Consider the following 17,560-nt stretch of genomic DNA (forward strand, 5'->3'; position numbering starts at 1 on the left):
GTCTGCTCCTCGTTACGCAAACCCTCAGTGTTGTGAACCCTGTGAACGAAGTGAAGGTGATCCCCCTTCGCCGGCGAACTACGTGTAAATGCTGAGGTCACGTGTCCGAAAGATCGTGCTTTGAGGGCTCAAGATGACCATTGGATGAAGCCACCAGTATTTTTGTGCCGCAGTAAACTGTCAAAAACAAAATCGGGGGGGGGGGGGCATAGCGCGACGACAACAGAATGAGATTGTTCAGAGTGCAATACAGCTTTCTTGTTGACTTTACGACCAAATTACCAAGATTAAAAACGTGTAAATATTGCCCAATTAGTTCTGCGGAATCCCGCAAGGTGCAGGAAGTACTCCGCAGAACTTATTCGCCATATCTGTGTTCGTGTGTTTCCAGTTGTCGATTAATTCGCCCTCGCGCGGCCATCCGCTAGCCTCTTGGTTATCTAAGATGTAGAGCGACCACCACGGAAAAGGCGTCGGTCCGGGTTCAAATACTAGAACGACATTTTCTTCCACTGCGAAGTGTTCTTTCTGAGAAACCCCTTGGGTTTCCTTTGTGGCTTTGTGCTACATTTGGGTGGATGCCAATTTTCCCTTTCCTGTGTAAATAGTGTTCTCAATGAGCGAGAGAATTAGTAGAAGAAAATATTGTGGTGCGAAAGAGGATTGATGAATGAGCGCCGTAGGTTTCAAAATTACCTATTTTAACCAGTTTTTATAGTTTGGCGAACATTAGCTGGGACACCTCGTAAAAAATACTCTCTAAGTTCTTAGTACCAAGCACCATATGTGAAAAATAGGCATTCTTTAGAAATGGAGAAACTACATTCATCTGCCATGTTTTTTCTTTTATCACGGGAATAAATGAGAGTCTACTGAAACAACTGTCTCGTAAGTACTGATTGGGCTTAATTTTATGTCTTTTTATTTTCATTTTTAAGGAAAGAACATCGGAGAACTCTCTACCGATGGTAGTGTAACTCTCTCTGACGTAGAACGAACCTCAGACCTTAGGCCCTTAGTATTTGTTGTCTTGATACGTATGACAAATGTCTGCAATACTCTGGTGATAAATATTCGAAAGGAAGCAATACCGACTATTATGCGCTTTCTGTTCTCTTTTGTTCCAGGTTTACCTAATATATTGACTGAAATAAATAATAGTAACCGTATGTACTTTTGTCCGCTGACTCTATTGACTGAAACAGACAAAACAGACAGCTTAGCGACATTTCTCCACTATCATTAAAAGGTAGAATAAAAATGAACCCACTTTCGAGCCAGGTATCGTGCCTTTAGGTTGAGGTACTTTTTCATATATATACATAAACAGATATAAATAAACGTATCGATTATCTACAGCCTAAGAACATTTTTTTTTCAATTTATTGCAGAGATAATGGATCAAGATTAAAAAACAAATCCTCAAAAAGCAATATCTGTCTTGGGCAGTCTGTAAACATTACGATAGCTAAATACATTTCCATTCCCTAGGAGGAGGGTTTCTTCTGCAGCCCAATTGTGGCTTTCATCATGATGACTTATCGACAGATTCGCTCACGATAAGTCATTTTATTCCGTCTGGACGCTTTAGCATCTCGTAGGAGTCTTGCGGATTGGATTTTTTCTAATATAATATAAAGGTGCCGGGCCATTCCAACAGCCACAATGACACTAATTTTGGACGGATATACACCTTCTGTCTACACTATCTTGATGTGTTTAACCTTATCTCGGCAAAAGAGTCGTCTTTTCGACTAACAATTTCGGCAGTTCTATTCACGTAGATAACGTGAGCACGTTTGTCCAGCGTCACATCGCTCGTATATTCCACGACGATATTTTGTCATTTCTCTTCTACTTATATCTCACTGAATACAACTGCTCCCTGGATAATTTACGCTATCCACCCATATTTTTCTTTCATGTGCGAACTTCTCCAGCGAGTTCCGTCTAATATTTATTATTGCGGTGAGGTAAATGTGCATACTTTTGTGGCAACGGAAGCGATACCAGTGTCAACGGCTCCCATACGAGTGAGAAAGGGCTACGTTATTCCTGCGGTAGCGCTTGTCATTTGCCCTCTTCTATAGTCCCTGCACACCATTAGAGTACGTCTCTGAAAGCCTGCACACATATTCAGTATTCTCGCACTTGATGCCTTTCTTTTCGTTTTCTCGTACAGTGTTTTGCTTTCGGCTTCCTTCTTCGATAAATATTTATTTAGTAGACACTCACTTTCATAGCTTTTGTCTTCGATAACGCGCGGAGTCCTACTTCTATGCTAGCTGTTCTCGTGAGACGCTCACATTTCGCATTCTGTGGAAGATTAAAAAAAAAGGAAGTCTTGGAAACGTGACTAGGGTGAGGACGAAGTCAATAACTAATCTTATATTTTTTTAGTAAATTGGGGTAATATAGTTTTTTGTGTTGTGAATATTGATTTAGACGATATTATTGTATTATTTCAGCATATTGTGTAGGACGCTCGAACACCAACAAAACCTCCAAATGCTGAAATTTAGGAACAGTCTGTGAAAATTCCAACCTGTCTCCAAATTACTGCTGTGACCACCGGAATGTGCTTTTGCGAAACATTCGAGCGTAAAATCTTTTTGTGAATGTGAGCCCTGGGGCTATTTATATTATCACCGAAGACGGCAGTCCAACGGAACGAGTTCCTGTGAACGATATACTTTGTGAATTGAGTCCCGGTTTTTAGAGAGTCACTTCTACTATCCGTGAGGGCAACCTCGTAGACTTTATTTGAGTATATCCAGCGTCTCTTGCACCTTTCTCTGTCGCCCAAATGACTTCGGTCACGGGGTGATCGTATGCCACAGCGAAATAATTTTGGAAATGGAAGATTTATGGTTCTTTGGAAATTCGTCATAACAAAATTAAACTGCAGAAGTTATTGCTCGATTGTGCGATGAGCAGGGTGCGCTAATGATTGCTTGACTTTTCGTCGTAAAAGACCAGGTGAGGCGAAAACCATCCGGAAGTGGCGTCGACTCGGGTGCCTCATGAGCCTTCCGTGACGCTCGTTGGCTTGGGAGCAGCGGTTGGCGAATATTTTTTTTTACTTTCTTTACCAATAATTGCGAAAAAATGTGCCTAAAGAGCATGAATATTCTCCAGGCGTTCATCCCTGTTCTTCTACGCATCGTTTCTCTCTCTGTCTCTCTTGGAATCAAACGGTGTTGCTTGCATTGCTAACTAATGTTGGCTGTTCCGATGCATTTGTAAAGGCAAGGATTTCTTGCCTCTTTCTTTGACTATTCCACTGCCGGTTTTGCGCCTGTCACTGTCTTGCACGCCGCATCACGAAGTGGATGAAAGCACATGGTAGGAATGCGGCAAAAGAGATAGACGATGTCAAAAAGCATGCCTCGGTTTTAGGGACCTTGGCCATAATGCCCTCTGGAGCTCGGTGGGAGTCGCCGCAATGTCCTTTGCCCACAAAAGCACTGCAGCAGCTATACCGTTTGCCTTTGTACTCACGTGCAACAGTCCTGAGAGGGAGTAAGGATAGGAGGCAAAGAATGGGTAGTACCAGTAGCCTTGCAAATTCCGTCACCGACGCACCGATTTTCTTTAGCGATTTTCCCTCGTCCCAGCTCGCCTACACAGTGCGGGAAAGCGCCAATGCTACATTAGAACGCATACGGCGTTTGGGGTCTCGTCAATACTACTAAATTTGGCAACAGGGGGGGGGGGGGGGGGGGCTGAGTTGATATATGCGAGTTAAAGTACGCTATGGTACGTTTCTGCTAATTCTGTCGAAATAACATCGTGCCCTGCGGGAAAATGACGCAGGGCGTGCAGGCGCAATGCCGCATTAAAGCACCGCAGTGTCAAGACGACGCTATGCCAGCGGCCGCCCAACAAATAAACACTTCTGTACCCGACGCGGTATTATAATGGCTATGGCGTTGCTCGAGGTTGCGGGTTCGATGCCTACAACGGCGGCTGCACTTTCACGGGGGCGTAATGCAAGAACCCTCGTTTACTTAGATTTATTGGCACGCTACAGAAACCCAGGTGAACAAAATTAATCCCGAGTCGCTCACTACGCGATGCCTTATAATTAGATATCTCTATTTTGGCACCTCGAGACGCAAAATTTATTGAAAGTTACACTTTTTCCACGTTGCGATGCACTGTGTGAGGCAAAGACAGTGCAAACTTATCGCAGGCTATGAGCCATGGCCTGTTACAACGCATCAAGTTAACACATCTCGCGGTGTCTTCTGTGTACTACGCGGACAAACACAAGTGGTCCTACCAGGAGGAACATCACCTCACCACTCTCGTATTGCAACAAGCCCTCAATTACTTCTGCATTCCTTATACCGGACCTGAATATAGAACAAATGTTCAGATTATGCCACATGACATCTTCTATAGCCAGCGAACTGTTTGCAATCCACTACGCTTTGAGCTTTGTAGCATCATTGGATATAGCACAGAACTTGATTATTTTTGCGATTGCCAAGCGGGCCCTCACGGAAATAAATAGCACTCAACTAAACACGTTCCATACTGGTTTGGCATATGAAAGCATCAAGGAACACACAAATACCATTGTAAGAAATCACATTATAGTGTATCAGTGCATGCCAGGACACTGCCATATTCCTCAAAACACTGCAGTGGACGCTGCTGCAAATGAGGGGCTCGAAAAAGGAAGTAGAATAAATCTCCCTCTTACCCATAGCGAAATCCGCCTGCTCCTGAAACATATCCTGTCCAATATGCACAAACACCTGGTTTGATCCGAAATGAAAGTGCTCAAAGTTATTCTTTAAAGACCCTAACAATAAATTGTCCATTCCGCCGAGGTTGAGCGACAATAGAAGCTTTCTAATATTATTGAACCATATGTGGTTTGGCACAGCATTTACACCGCTTCTTTTATAAAGGATTCAACGCACAATTTCATTTGCAGTGTCCGCGGCACGGTACCGCTTAGCGAAGGCTAATGGCCAATTTATTGTTGTTAAATCGTAGACTCGTCACTCTGAAAAAAAAGTCACAGGCCTGCGTGGCACACGCAGCACAGTCACAGCGTAAGCTGGTGGAGCGGCTCAAGTGTAGCTCCAATTTTGGGCACCACGCACAATAGGGTCTTCGCGCCAGTGTTTTCGCCTCGTATTGACGAGAACGATCTGAACGATCTGAACGACGGTGAGCTGCGGCTTCTAATGCTCTCTCCACAGCAGTGTGCAGAGCCCGATCAAGCCTGCGATCAAGCACCGCGTTTGCAGGCACCTTAACTAGATGGCGCCACCATACTGGCGGAGGCGCGGCAGCTTGGGAGCGCGTTGGTTGCGCGCCTCGTCTGAATCGCGTATCGCCGTCTGCGCCTGCGGACGCTGTGTTTGCAGGCATCTTACCAAGATGGCGCTACCATGCTGGCGGAGGTTCGAGTCGTCTCACCCTACGTTTGCTTTAGGGTGGTTTCCTCGGCCCGATAGCAAGCGCTTGCGTACGTGGCTCAGTGCCAGAGTATCCGGCTCCCACTCAGCGGGCGCGGGCTCGATCCCGGCGGGAATCGGGTACTTTTTTTCGCGTTTCCCGCGATAGATTTTACGTGGCGGACGCCGGCCGCGGCCCCATCGCGACCCCAAAGGGCTATTGGATTGAGCCCATAACAGCTTGCGGTGTAAAAAATAAAGGCCCACCGTGGTGACTTAGCTGCTAAGCACGAGGTCGCGGGATCAAATCCCGGCCGCGGTGGCCGCATTCCGATGGCAGCGAAATGCAAGGACGCCCGTGTACCGTGCATTTGGTGCACGTTAAAGAACCTCCTGGTGGTCGAAATTAATCCGGAGTCCCCCCACTGCAGCGTGCCTCAATCAAATTGTGGATTTCGCACGTAAAGCCCCAGGATTCAAATCACTGTGAAAAAAAGGGTGCCTGGCTCATGCCCAATATTAACGCTACAGAAGAGGGCACTAGTGTCTTTTGGAAAAAGCTCTCTTACTAAACGTATCGTGGTTGACCCCACTATTACATTTTGTTTGAATATCGCAGGTTGTGTAATGTTTTTTTTTTTTACGTATAGCTCATGTCTGGCGATGATAATGTTCTTGTGTGTTTTGTTGTGTAAATAAAAACTGAGCATATGTGGGTGTTTTCAGGCTCTTGTACAGTTTCATTTGTTCATGAAATGCGTGTATCGCCTAGTTTCTTTTATAAATAGAACTTTGTAAACATTCTTGCTATACGACTGTCAGCAGCGCTTATCACTTATTGGTGCATTTGGTTTTGCTTTCCCTGCGAAAAGGAGTAGCTGGCGCCAATAATGGCGGCCACATCTTAATTTCTTAGTAATAAAAGAAGTTAATTGTTCACTTTATATTACATGGTGAAATTTATAACAGTGTTGTTATTAGCCATGTCTGCTTAATGGAAATCCTATGACTAGGCACTGTATTGATATATCCGCGTCCAAAATGTGCTACAGAATATATTGCAAGTACTCTTAACAGTTTCACAAGAGCCTGACTCTAATAGTGCGGAATAATAGTAACTACAACGCAAATGAGTAAGAGATTTTCTATAGGGATATCTCAAAAGTGATGCTAATCTCAGTATTTCTGGAAAACCGATATGACTTTACTACATCTCAGTTCAATGTTGAAATTCAATAAGTAATATAAATAAAAACAACATATTAGTGTACTTTTTCAATTAGCTACAAAGCCACTTACTATTTGTCTTGCACGTCCTCCTCTTCATACAATCAAGATGAACTGATCAAAGCGCGTTATCTTTTACAAGTGACATCAAATTTTTTTCCATCCAGAATGAGAATAACGAGAAAAAAAGCACAACACACAGGTTGTACTACTCGCATCGAAATAAAAATATCACGTGATCACATGCACGTATGGACGAAATAATTCTTGACAAACTGCATTTACTGCACTGAGACAACATTCACTGCTGTTGTACCGATATTGTGCAAAATGAACACATGTCACTGCTTCCTTCCCTAAAGAAACCGGCCCGATGGACGCCATTACAACGACCGCTTTCATCGGCCTTGCATTGTATTTGGTGAAGAGACAGACTTCGTAAAGTGCTTTGTGTTTGCACTTTGTCCGGGGCCATTCATTTAGAATTTGCTAATACCCTTTGCTATGGAGGCCTTTAAAAGAAAGTCCAGGGAGGCACATTTCTGTCCTTAATTTAAATGTCTGCAGCGAGACTATTACACACACCATGTTATCCGTCATACTATGCGTTAGCGGGATGCTCCCGGAAGGTGGTTCCACTATATGCCCGTGCGCCCAGCAGTGCGTTGAGACGCTTTAGTGGGACAATGTACCACCTTCCGGATCAGCCCACTTTCACCACGTTCGGTCATGGCAGCTATACGGGATTGAGATTCTATAGTGTGAAACTCTACATCCTACGAGATCAGCCCATGGTATAGGGTCCAACGTTTCTTCGGCAGAATAAAATAAGTTAGTTGTGATGACATCACCGTTTTAGTAACGTCGGTGACGTCACCGTTGCCTTGCTGCTTTCGTCCCACACAAATTCTCACCTTAGACGCACATGCTGGTGTATCTCGTAACGCTTTGCTGAACTGAAAACTATGCTAGTTCGTCAGCTACCCTTAGCATTGATCGCCACGGTTAGATTTGATTGAAAGGCGGGGGTGGGGGGGGGGGGTCAAAAGAAGAGGGAAAAAAATAAAAAAAAAACAGAAAGAAAAAAGATGCAAGGCATACCTCGCGTCTATCCACCACATATTAGCATCAATGGACGGCTTTTTTTCCATGCTCTTAGTTGCTCAAAGCCGGGACGATTGATTTCAGGGGTACTTATTATTTATGCATTGAGGTGTGTCATTGTTGCAAAAGTGCAAGCTCTTTGTGCGCTGCACATGCAGTGTAGTGATATTCGTACGCGTATTGAGATATCAGCTTATCTATATACGTCGCTACATATAATTCAAATAATGGGGATGGTACGTGCAGTGTATTGATTTCTTTTCCATGTGCCTTGAGTTCAATGTTGATTTTGCTCCCGCGTACCAGCCCCATAGTCCTATCAAAGTCGATATTGTTTTTTTTTACATGGAGGCCTTCAACATTTGGAAATCTGAACCTGCTGTAACAATAAATAATAACGCTGTCAGGCCTTACGTCTTAAAAGAGACTCTCCACACTGAAACTTAAAATGGGCAGGACCAACGAGAATATCGCTATACTCCGATTTCAAATTGGTTTTGAGTAGTCGTGCCCTCCTTTACATTAGGGCATTTTGCAAGACTACTAAGAAAACGCAGAAAATGCTAGCTGGTTTTTGTGGCAATAGTGTTCGCTGACCATTGATGTGGAAGCGCGACTTCGATTGGGACAAGGGTAGAAGGTACAAACACAGTGCTGTGTATGAGCACTCCTTAAACTGCCTGCATGCTTTCGTCACCCGCTTACGTTGTTCATGAACATAAAATGCGAACAGAAGAGATGTACCGAACATGTTTATGTATAGGGAGACCTGTGTTTAGGAAGAAGAATAATAAACGGGCCAACATAAAAATCGACACAAATTTCATCGCTAACTTTAGTGAAAAAAGGAGGGTGACAAAAAATAAAAAAGACATGAGAAAAATACCTTACTTACAAAAAATATACAGTCGACGATAGTGGAGAAACAATTCTTCACAACGAGAGCAACAAAATTTTTTCAAAGACAAGCACAGAGCAGATACGCTTGCAGAAATCAGCGAGGGAGACAGCGAGAGATTTCTGGGTGTGCTTTGTCCAATGCTGCACAATTTCCATTCCAAAGAGATTGGGAAGCAAGCGGCACGCTGACAAATTGGACACCAGTTGTTTCTTTTGTAGTGATAAGTGAATAAGCACATGCTTCTTCCTATTACTATTTCTCATGAAGCTCAGGAGACAGTATGTGAAATGGAAACTACAACAGTGTCATCAAAACAATAGCGTCTTTCATGTTTGCAAAACGATGTTTATTCAGTTAGCCAGAAGCATGAATCTCTCCACGAAAAAAATTCGCACTACGAAGGCAACAATGAACGCTATGAAAAGAAAACTTGAAAATATGAGCACAACTGCAGTGGCATTCGTGAACTTTCCTAAATGCGAAATGACACAAGAAAAGAAGGTACCATGTTTTCTTACCCAATATGCATACAGTCAGCCTCACTATTTTCTGCACTCAGGGTACGCATTACTCATTCGTAATGCCTAAAATTTATGAGCATTGTTCTTACGGAAACAATAGTACGTCCGAAGAAAAGACTTCGACAAGAACTGAATTACCCGCACGAAAATTCACGCATACAGCAGAACACCTGCTTCCTTACATCACAAACTCTTCACTATAGAACTGCACTTTCGGCTCAAGGCAGCTAACACATATGTAAAGTAATAACGTGGACTGTCACGTTTGTTGACGTGCGGTGCGGCGAGAAAGGACTCGAAGACGATAATGGGACGGGTTGCACAGGCAGACATATAATTACCACTGCTCCCTTACACAGAACAAGCAAGATTTGCTAGCACAGATTATCATCTAGTGTGCGAAGTCCGGCGTCGCGGCATCCTACATGGTTTTAGTCACTCGCCCACTAATGCGCGAAGTCCGGGCGACGCGGCACTTTGCTCACTCACGTGTGGTATGAAACTTCGTTGGCACGCCGTGTTTATTTATTTTATTTATTTAAAGAATACTGCGGACAAGAAGTCCAAGCAGGGTGAGCAGGATACAAAAGAATCATCACAAAGGAACAGGATGAAACAAGTTTCTAACAAGCTTTTCACAATATGTGTGTCGTCATAAGCTAGACGATTAAGAAAATTTAATCAACTTGGTTATAAAAAAACTCTAACACAAAATAACACCACTAATTAAACAAATGGCATACAGATCACGGGCGCGGGGGGAATGCTTCAGTTAATTTATTCCAGTCAGCAATTGTTTGTGGAAAAAAGAGTACCGAAAAGTGTCAGTCCTCGCGAAAACTGGTGTTAGTGAATGAGAGTAGTGGTGTCGAGTGGGTCTGCTTATCAAGGGGGATACGTATGTTTCGGTGTCTAAGGGTAGTCTATGATTAATTTTGATAGAAACTCTACTCTACTTTTCTTTTTCCAATTTATTCCAATGCCGTTTGCGGTTAGTAATGCAGGGGGGGGGGGGGGAGTCAGTAGTCCTAAATTTATTGTGAATAAATCGGACCGCTTTTCTTTGAATTCTTTCGAGGTTCTTACTGTTAATTTTTGTGCGAGGGTCACAAACTATACAAGCGTACTCAAGTTTTGGCCTAATTAAGGAAAAGTAAGCGAGTAGTTTAACACTAGGCGGGGCAGTTTTTAGTTAGTCGCGTAGAAGGCATAGTTTCCAGAAAGCAGCAGAGCAGATGTTATTTATGTGTAAGTTCCACGATAAGTTACTGGTTATCATTAGACCTAAGTATTTATAGCAGGCTACTTTCTGTAAAGGTGCTGCAGCCAAATCGTAAGTGTAGTCTAGGGGGGCTTTTCTGCGCGTTATCGGGAGAGAGACACATTTAGTTGCATTAAGAAGCATTCCCCATTGCTCACACCATTTTAACACATTGGCTAAGTTAGAGTTAAGGTCACATTGGTTACTAAGGCATGTAATTTATCTAAACAGAACACAATCGTCAGCAAATAGACGAATTTGTACTGGGGTATTAACCACATTGACAATATCATTGATATAGAGAAAAAAGTAGGGGACCGAGTGCGCTGCCTTGCGGAACGCCAGAAGTTACCGGAAGGCAGCCCGATTGTTGTTCTCCTCACCTGAGCGTATTGATTACGGTTATTCAGATAAGCTAAATACCAGGAAATAAACAATTCTGGTATGCCATTTAACCGAAGCTTTAAAATTAGTTTATCGTGAGGAACAGTGTCGAATGCTTTGCTATAATCTAGAAATATTACATCAATTTGACAGTTAGTGTCAAGACAAGCTAGCAAAGGTGTGGGCTATACTAAACAATTGTGTTGTTGTAGAAATGGTTTTCGAAATACATGATGATTTGTTAAAACTGAGTGTTCTTCTAGGAATTCGTTTAATTTGTGAGCTATTATGTGTGCGATAAGTTTGCAACACGATGATAATAAATAGATCGGGCGATAATTTTGCAATAATAGACGGTCGTCTTTCTTGAATATCGGCACAACACGGGCTGACTTCCAGTCATCTGGTAATTCCGCTGATAACAAAGAGGCACAAAAAATAACTAAGTATTTTGCAACAGACTCGGCAAAACGACGAAGAAATATGTTAAGGATATTGTCGGGCCCGCAAGAAGTTTTAGTCTTCAAGTTAAGCAACATAGCAACGACACCAGGATAAGTAAAGAAGTTAACATTTACAGCATGAGCCACCGTTTTGGTGGGTAGAGAAGCATTAGGGGCAGAAAATACACTATGGAAATATTCATTGAAGTGTTGATCAATGGCGGTCTGATCCGATACCACTGAACCATCGACAAAAACTTGTGATATGTGTTTCTTTTTTTCGCTGATATAGTTCCAAAATTTCTTTGGTTCATTTTTTATGAAGTTTGCGAGTGATGTGTTAAGTAGTATTCTTTGGAGCTATGCGCCGCATCCGCAAGGTTATTTAAAGTATCAGATATAAGTTTGGGGTCAGCATGCTTTTTCTTTAATCTTTTAGCTTTACGCTTAAGACGAACGATACCTCTCAGTCATCCAGGGCGTATGTTTATGCACCTTTTCACGTTTAGACGGTATGAAGTTTTCAATCCAGTAGAGGCAAATGCCTTTAAATTGGTCCCACAAACGACAAACATACGTATCAACAAAATTTATACGACACTTTTCTAGGTGGTCGATAATGCGTACATAATGGGTACGTGTAAAGTCTTTCACATGATGAAAGGACGGGTTCATAGTCTGCGAAAGTGGCACCAGGGGAACAGGAACTGAGACAAGGCAGTGATCAGACAGCCCGTGATCAATTACAACGGTGGATGTGTGAAAATCACGCGGAATGAATACCAAATCTAAAACAGATTTAGAGGCACCGTGGTTAGGCGTTGGTTCATGAACTAATTGTACGTGTCAAATTCTGTGTCAGCATTATATCAAACACTGCATTTGCATGACAGGTATTGGTTGAAACAGTCAAAACGTTGACAGTCTACTCCAGGCATATGAAAATCGCCAACCAAAAGAAATTTGTTGTCCTGATATTTAGACATATGTGCCTTTAATTTTAGTAAGTAGTCAAGAGTTGAGTCAGGTGGTCTATATAATGCGTATAAGATGAACGAGTGGCCCCACAGTGTTACTTTATTGCAGATACATTCAAGTTCCGGTAGATCCTCTAGCAAGACAGCGTCAAATTTGTTTTTGATCAGAACGGCCACGCCACCTCCCCTTGATTGCCTGTCCTTACGAAAAGCCGTATAGGAAGGCGGAAAAATTTTGTCATCATTCACACGTTCATGTAACCAAGTTTCAGTTATTACGGTAATGTGAGGATCGTACTGCAGCAGTGGAATTTCGAGGGGTTCGGTTTTATTCATAATACCGCGGGCATTCAAATTAAGGAGACGAAGTTGCTTGCCGTGCGCATGCACGTCACGTCAGTATTTAGGCTGTTGAGGACTGGTGTAATTGTAGTTGGTCAATTTCACCCGTCTGTCTTGCGCATCCTCCCAAAAGTACATATCTTTGTCGATCTTTAGTTTGTCGTGTATGAGGTTGATTCTTTTGCGCTCTTGCAGAGCAGGCTGCGTTCTCTTAACGCCGATCTGGAATAATCATTCTTAATAAAGAGATTCGAGCTCTTGAGTTTGGTTGCGTTTTTCAATATATTTTTTTTTTCGTAAAGTCTTGCAGGTACACTATTACAGGACGCTTCCCCGCTTGCTTACCAAGTCGATGGATACGTCATGCAGATTCCTATTTAACTTCAAGTTTGTCTTGAAAAATACCCTTCACAACCTTGTTCTTTAGTTCCTCATCTGATTCTACTGAGGTCTATGTTATACCATAGATAATTAGATTAGACCGTCTACTATGGTCTTCAAGGTCTGTTAGCTTTTTAGTTTGAAAAGACATGACGCGTTCAAACGATTTCACTGTGGCGTGCAATTGATCTGTGTTTTCATGCTGTCCTGAGCGCTCAGATGCCATATTATCCACAGTGCGCCTGAAGTTCTTTCAGTTCTTTCAGTTCAGCAATTTCAGTTTTTATTTCTAGTAGTTGCTTACGAATTTCTGTCTGACCTTCAAGTAGTTGCTTGCACAGTTCCTTGTGGGTAGGTCCTGGGCTTTCCTCGACCTCGCCGAAAATTAGTAGTTTGCAAACAACAAAACAGTCATACGCTATTACAAAACAACGCCGCGGGCATGGCAGGACCACTAAACCTCGACACTCACTACGTATTGATCTAGAATGAGTACAAACCTGCACCAAGCACAGAAGCGTGCGGTTTAGCGACATGGCAGCTTTGGATCCCCCGTGCCCACAGAAAACGAAATCAAGCCGGTCTTCTTTTATAGCAGCCCCAAGCGATGACGTCACACTGAGATTCTTGAAAGGAAAGGCCAGTAGAATTGCGTCGTCAGATGACGACAGTGTTGGGAACGAAGGGCCTTTGCTCATGAGCTGGTTCTTGTCGTCGCAGGACGCATCAAGTGGGTGTGCGCATCCAGAAGCAGCGAAGCCAAGAAAAACCTGCACCAAGCAGAGAAGCGTTCCGTTTAGCGACATGGCAGCTTTGGATCCCCCGTGCCCACAGAAGACGAAATCATGCCGGTCTTCTTTTATAGCGGCGCCAAGCGATTACGTCAAACTGAGATTCTTGAAAGGAAAGGCCAGTAGAATTGCGTCGTCAGATGACGACAGTGTTGGGAACGAAGGGCCTTTGCTCATGAGCTGGTTCTTGTCGTCGCAGGACGCATCAAGTGGGTGTGCGCATCCAGAAGCAGCGAAGCCAAGAAAAACCTGCACCAAGCACAGAAGCGTTCCGTTTAGCGACATGGCAGCTTTGGATCCCTCGTGCCCACAGAAGACGAAATCATGCCGGTCTTCTTTTATAGCGGCGCCAAGCGATGACGTCACACTGAGATTCTTGAAAGGAAAGGCCAGTAGAATTGCGTCGTCAGATGACGACAGTGTTGGGAACGAAGGGCCTTTGCTCATGAGCTGGTTCTTGTCGTCGCAGGACGCATCAAGTGGGCGTGCGCATCCAGAAGCAGCGAAGCCAAGAAAAACCTGCACCAAGCAGAGAAGCGTTCCGTTTAGCGACATGGCAGCTTTGGATCCCCCGTGCCCACAGAAGACGAAATCATGCCGGTCTTCTTTTATAGCGGCGCCAAGCGATGACGTCACACTGAGATTCTTGAAAGGAAAGGCCAGTAGAATTGCGTCGTCAGATGACGACAGTGTTGGGAACGAAGGGCCTTTGCTCATGAGCTGGTTCTTGTCGTCGCAGGACGCATCAAGTGGGCGTGCGCATCCAGAAGCAGCGAAGCCAAGAAAAACCTGCACCAAGCACAGAAGCGTTCCGTTTAGCGACATGGCAGCTTTGGATCCCCCGTGCCCACAGAAGACGAAATCATGCCGCTCTTCTTTTATAGCGGCGCCAAGCGATGACGTCACACTGAGATTCTTGAAAGGAAAGGCCAGTAGAATTGCGTCGTCAGATGACCACAGTGTTGGGAACGAAGGGCCTTTGCTCATGAGCTGGTTCTTGTCGTCGCAGGACGCATCAAGTGGGCGTGCGCATCCAGAAGCAGCGAAGCCAAGAAAAACCTGCACCAAGCAGAGAAGCGTTCCGTTTAGCGACATGGCAGCTTTGGATCCCCCGTGCCCACAGAAGACGAAATCATGCCGGTCTTCTTTTATAGCGGCGCCAAGCGATGACGTCACACTGAGATTCTTGAAAGGAAAGGCCAATAGAATTGCGTCGTCATATGACGACAGCGTTGGGAACAAAGGGCCTTTGCTGATGAGCTGGTTATTGTTGTCGCAGGACGCATCAAGTGGGCGTGCGCATCCAGAAGCAGCGAAGCCAAGAAAAGCCTGCACCAAGCACAGAAGCGTTCCGTTTAGCGACATGGCAGCTTTGGATCCCCGTGCCCACAGAAGACGAAATCATGCTGGTCTTCTTTTATAGCGGCGCCAAGCGATGACGTCACACAGATTCTTGAAAGGAAAGGCCAGTAGAATTGCGTCGTCAGATGACGACAGTGTTGGGAACGAAGGGCCTTTGCTCATGAGCTGGTTCTTGTCGTCGCAGGACGCATCAAGTGGGCGTGCGCATCCAGAAGCAGCGAAGCCAAGAAAAACCTGCACCAAGCAGAGAAGCGTTCCTGTTTAGCGACATGGCAGCTTTGGATCCCCCGTGCCCACAGAAGACGAAATCATGCCGGTCTTCTTTTATAGCGGCGCCAAGCGATGACGTCACACTGAGATTCTTGAAAGGAAAGGCCAATAGAATTGCGTCGTGATATGACGACAGCGTTGGGAACGAAGGGTCTTTGCTGATGAGCTGGTTATTGTTGTCGCAGGACGCATCAAGTGGGCGTGCGCATCCAGAAGCAGCGAAGCCAAGAAAAACCTGCACCAAGCAGAGAAGCGTTCTGTTTAGCGACATGGCAGCTTTGGATCCCCCGTGCCCACAGAAGACGAAATCATGCCGGTCTTCTTTTATAGCGGCGCCAAGCGATGACGTCACACTGAGATTCTTGAAAGGAAAGGCCAGTAGAATTGCGTCGTCAGATGACGACAGTGTTGGGAACGAAGGGCCTTTGCTCATGAGCTGGTTCTTGTCAGTCGCAGGACGCATCAAGTGGGCGTGCGCATCCAGAAGCAGCGAAGCCAAGAAAAACCTGCACCAAGCACAGAAGCGTTCCGTTTAGCGACATGGCAGCTTTGGATCCCCCGTGCCCACAGAAGACGAAATCATGCCGGTCTTCTTTTATAGCAGCGCCAAGCGATGACGTCACACAGAGTCTTAAAAGGAAAGGCCAGTAGAATTGCGTCGTCAGATGACGACAGTGTTGGGAACGAAGGGCCTTTGCTCATGAGCTGGTTCTTGTAGTCGCAGGACGCATCAAGTGGGCGTGCGCATCCAGAAGCAGCGAAGCCAAGAAAAACCTGCACCAAGCACAGAAGCGTTCCGTTTAGCGACATGGCAGCTTTGGATCCCCCGTGCCCACAGAAGACGAAATCATGCCGGTCTTCTTTTATAGCGGCGCCAAGCGATGACGTCACACTGAGATTCTTGAAAGGAAAGGCCAGTAGAATTGCGTCGTCAGATGACGACAGTGTTGGGAACGAAGGGCCTTTGCTCATGAGCTGGTTCTTGTAGTCGCAGGACGCATCAAGTGGGCGTGCGCATCCAGAAGCAGCGAAGCCAAGAAAAACCTGCACCAAGCAGAGAAGCGTTCCGTTTAGCGACATGGCAGCTTTGGATCCCCCGTGCCCACAGAAGACGAAATCATGCCGCTCTTCTTTTATAGCGGCGCCAAGCGATGACGTCACACTGAGATTCTTGAAAGGAAAGGCCAGTAGAATTGCGTCGTCAGATGACGACAGTGTTGGGAACGAAGGGCCTTTGCTCATGAGCTGGTTCTTGTCGTCGCAGGACGCATCAAGTGGGCGTGCGCATCCAGAAGCAGCGAAGCCAAGAAAAACCTGCACCAAGCAGAGAAGCGTTCCGTTTAGCGACATGGCAGCTTTGGATCCCTCGTGCCCACAGAAGACGAAATCATGCCGGTCTTCTTTTATAGCGGCGCCAAGCGATGACGTCACACTGAGATGCTTGAAAGGAAAGGCCAGTAGAATTGCGTCGTCAGATGACGACAGTGTTGGAACGAAGGGCCTTTGCTCATGAGCTGGTTCTTGTCGTCGCAGGACGCATCAAGTGGGCGTGCGCATCCAGAAGCACCGAAGCCAAGAAAAAGCTGCACCAAGCAGAGAAGCGTTCCGTTTAGCGACATGGCAGCTTTGGATCCGCCGTGCCCACAGAAGACGAAATCATGCCGGTCTTCTTTATAGCGGCGCCAAGCGATGACGTCACACTGAGATGCTTGAAAGGAAAGGCCAGTAGAATTGCGTCGTCAGATGACGACAGCGTTGGGAACGAAGGGCCTTTGCTCATGAGCTGGTTCTTGTCGTCGCAGGACGCATCAAGTGGGCGTGCGCATCCAGAAGCAGCGAAGCCAAGAAAAAGCCTGCACCAAGCAGAGAAGCGTTCCGTTTAGCGACATGGCAGCTTTGGATCCGCCGTGCCCACAGAAGACGAAATCATGCCGGTCTTCTTTATAGCGGCACCAAGCGATGACGTCACACTGAGATGCTTGAAAGGAAAAGCCAGTAGAATTGCGTCGTCAGATGACGACAGCGTTGGGAACGAAGGGCCTTTGCTCATGAGCTGGTTCTTGTCGTCGCAGGACGCATCAAGTGGGCGTGCGCATCCAGAAGCAGCGAAGCCAAGAAAAACCTGCACCAAGCAGAGAAGCGTTCCGTTAAGCGACATGGCAGCTTTGGATCCGCCGTG

The sequence above is a fragment of the Dermacentor silvarum genome, chromosome 5, assembly GCF_013339745.2.
Source record: "Dermacentor silvarum isolate Dsil-2018 chromosome 5, BIME_Dsil_1.4, whole genome shotgun sequence".
Taxonomy (NCBI): domain Eukaryota; kingdom Metazoa; phylum Arthropoda; class Arachnida; order Ixodida; family Ixodidae; genus Dermacentor; species Dermacentor silvarum.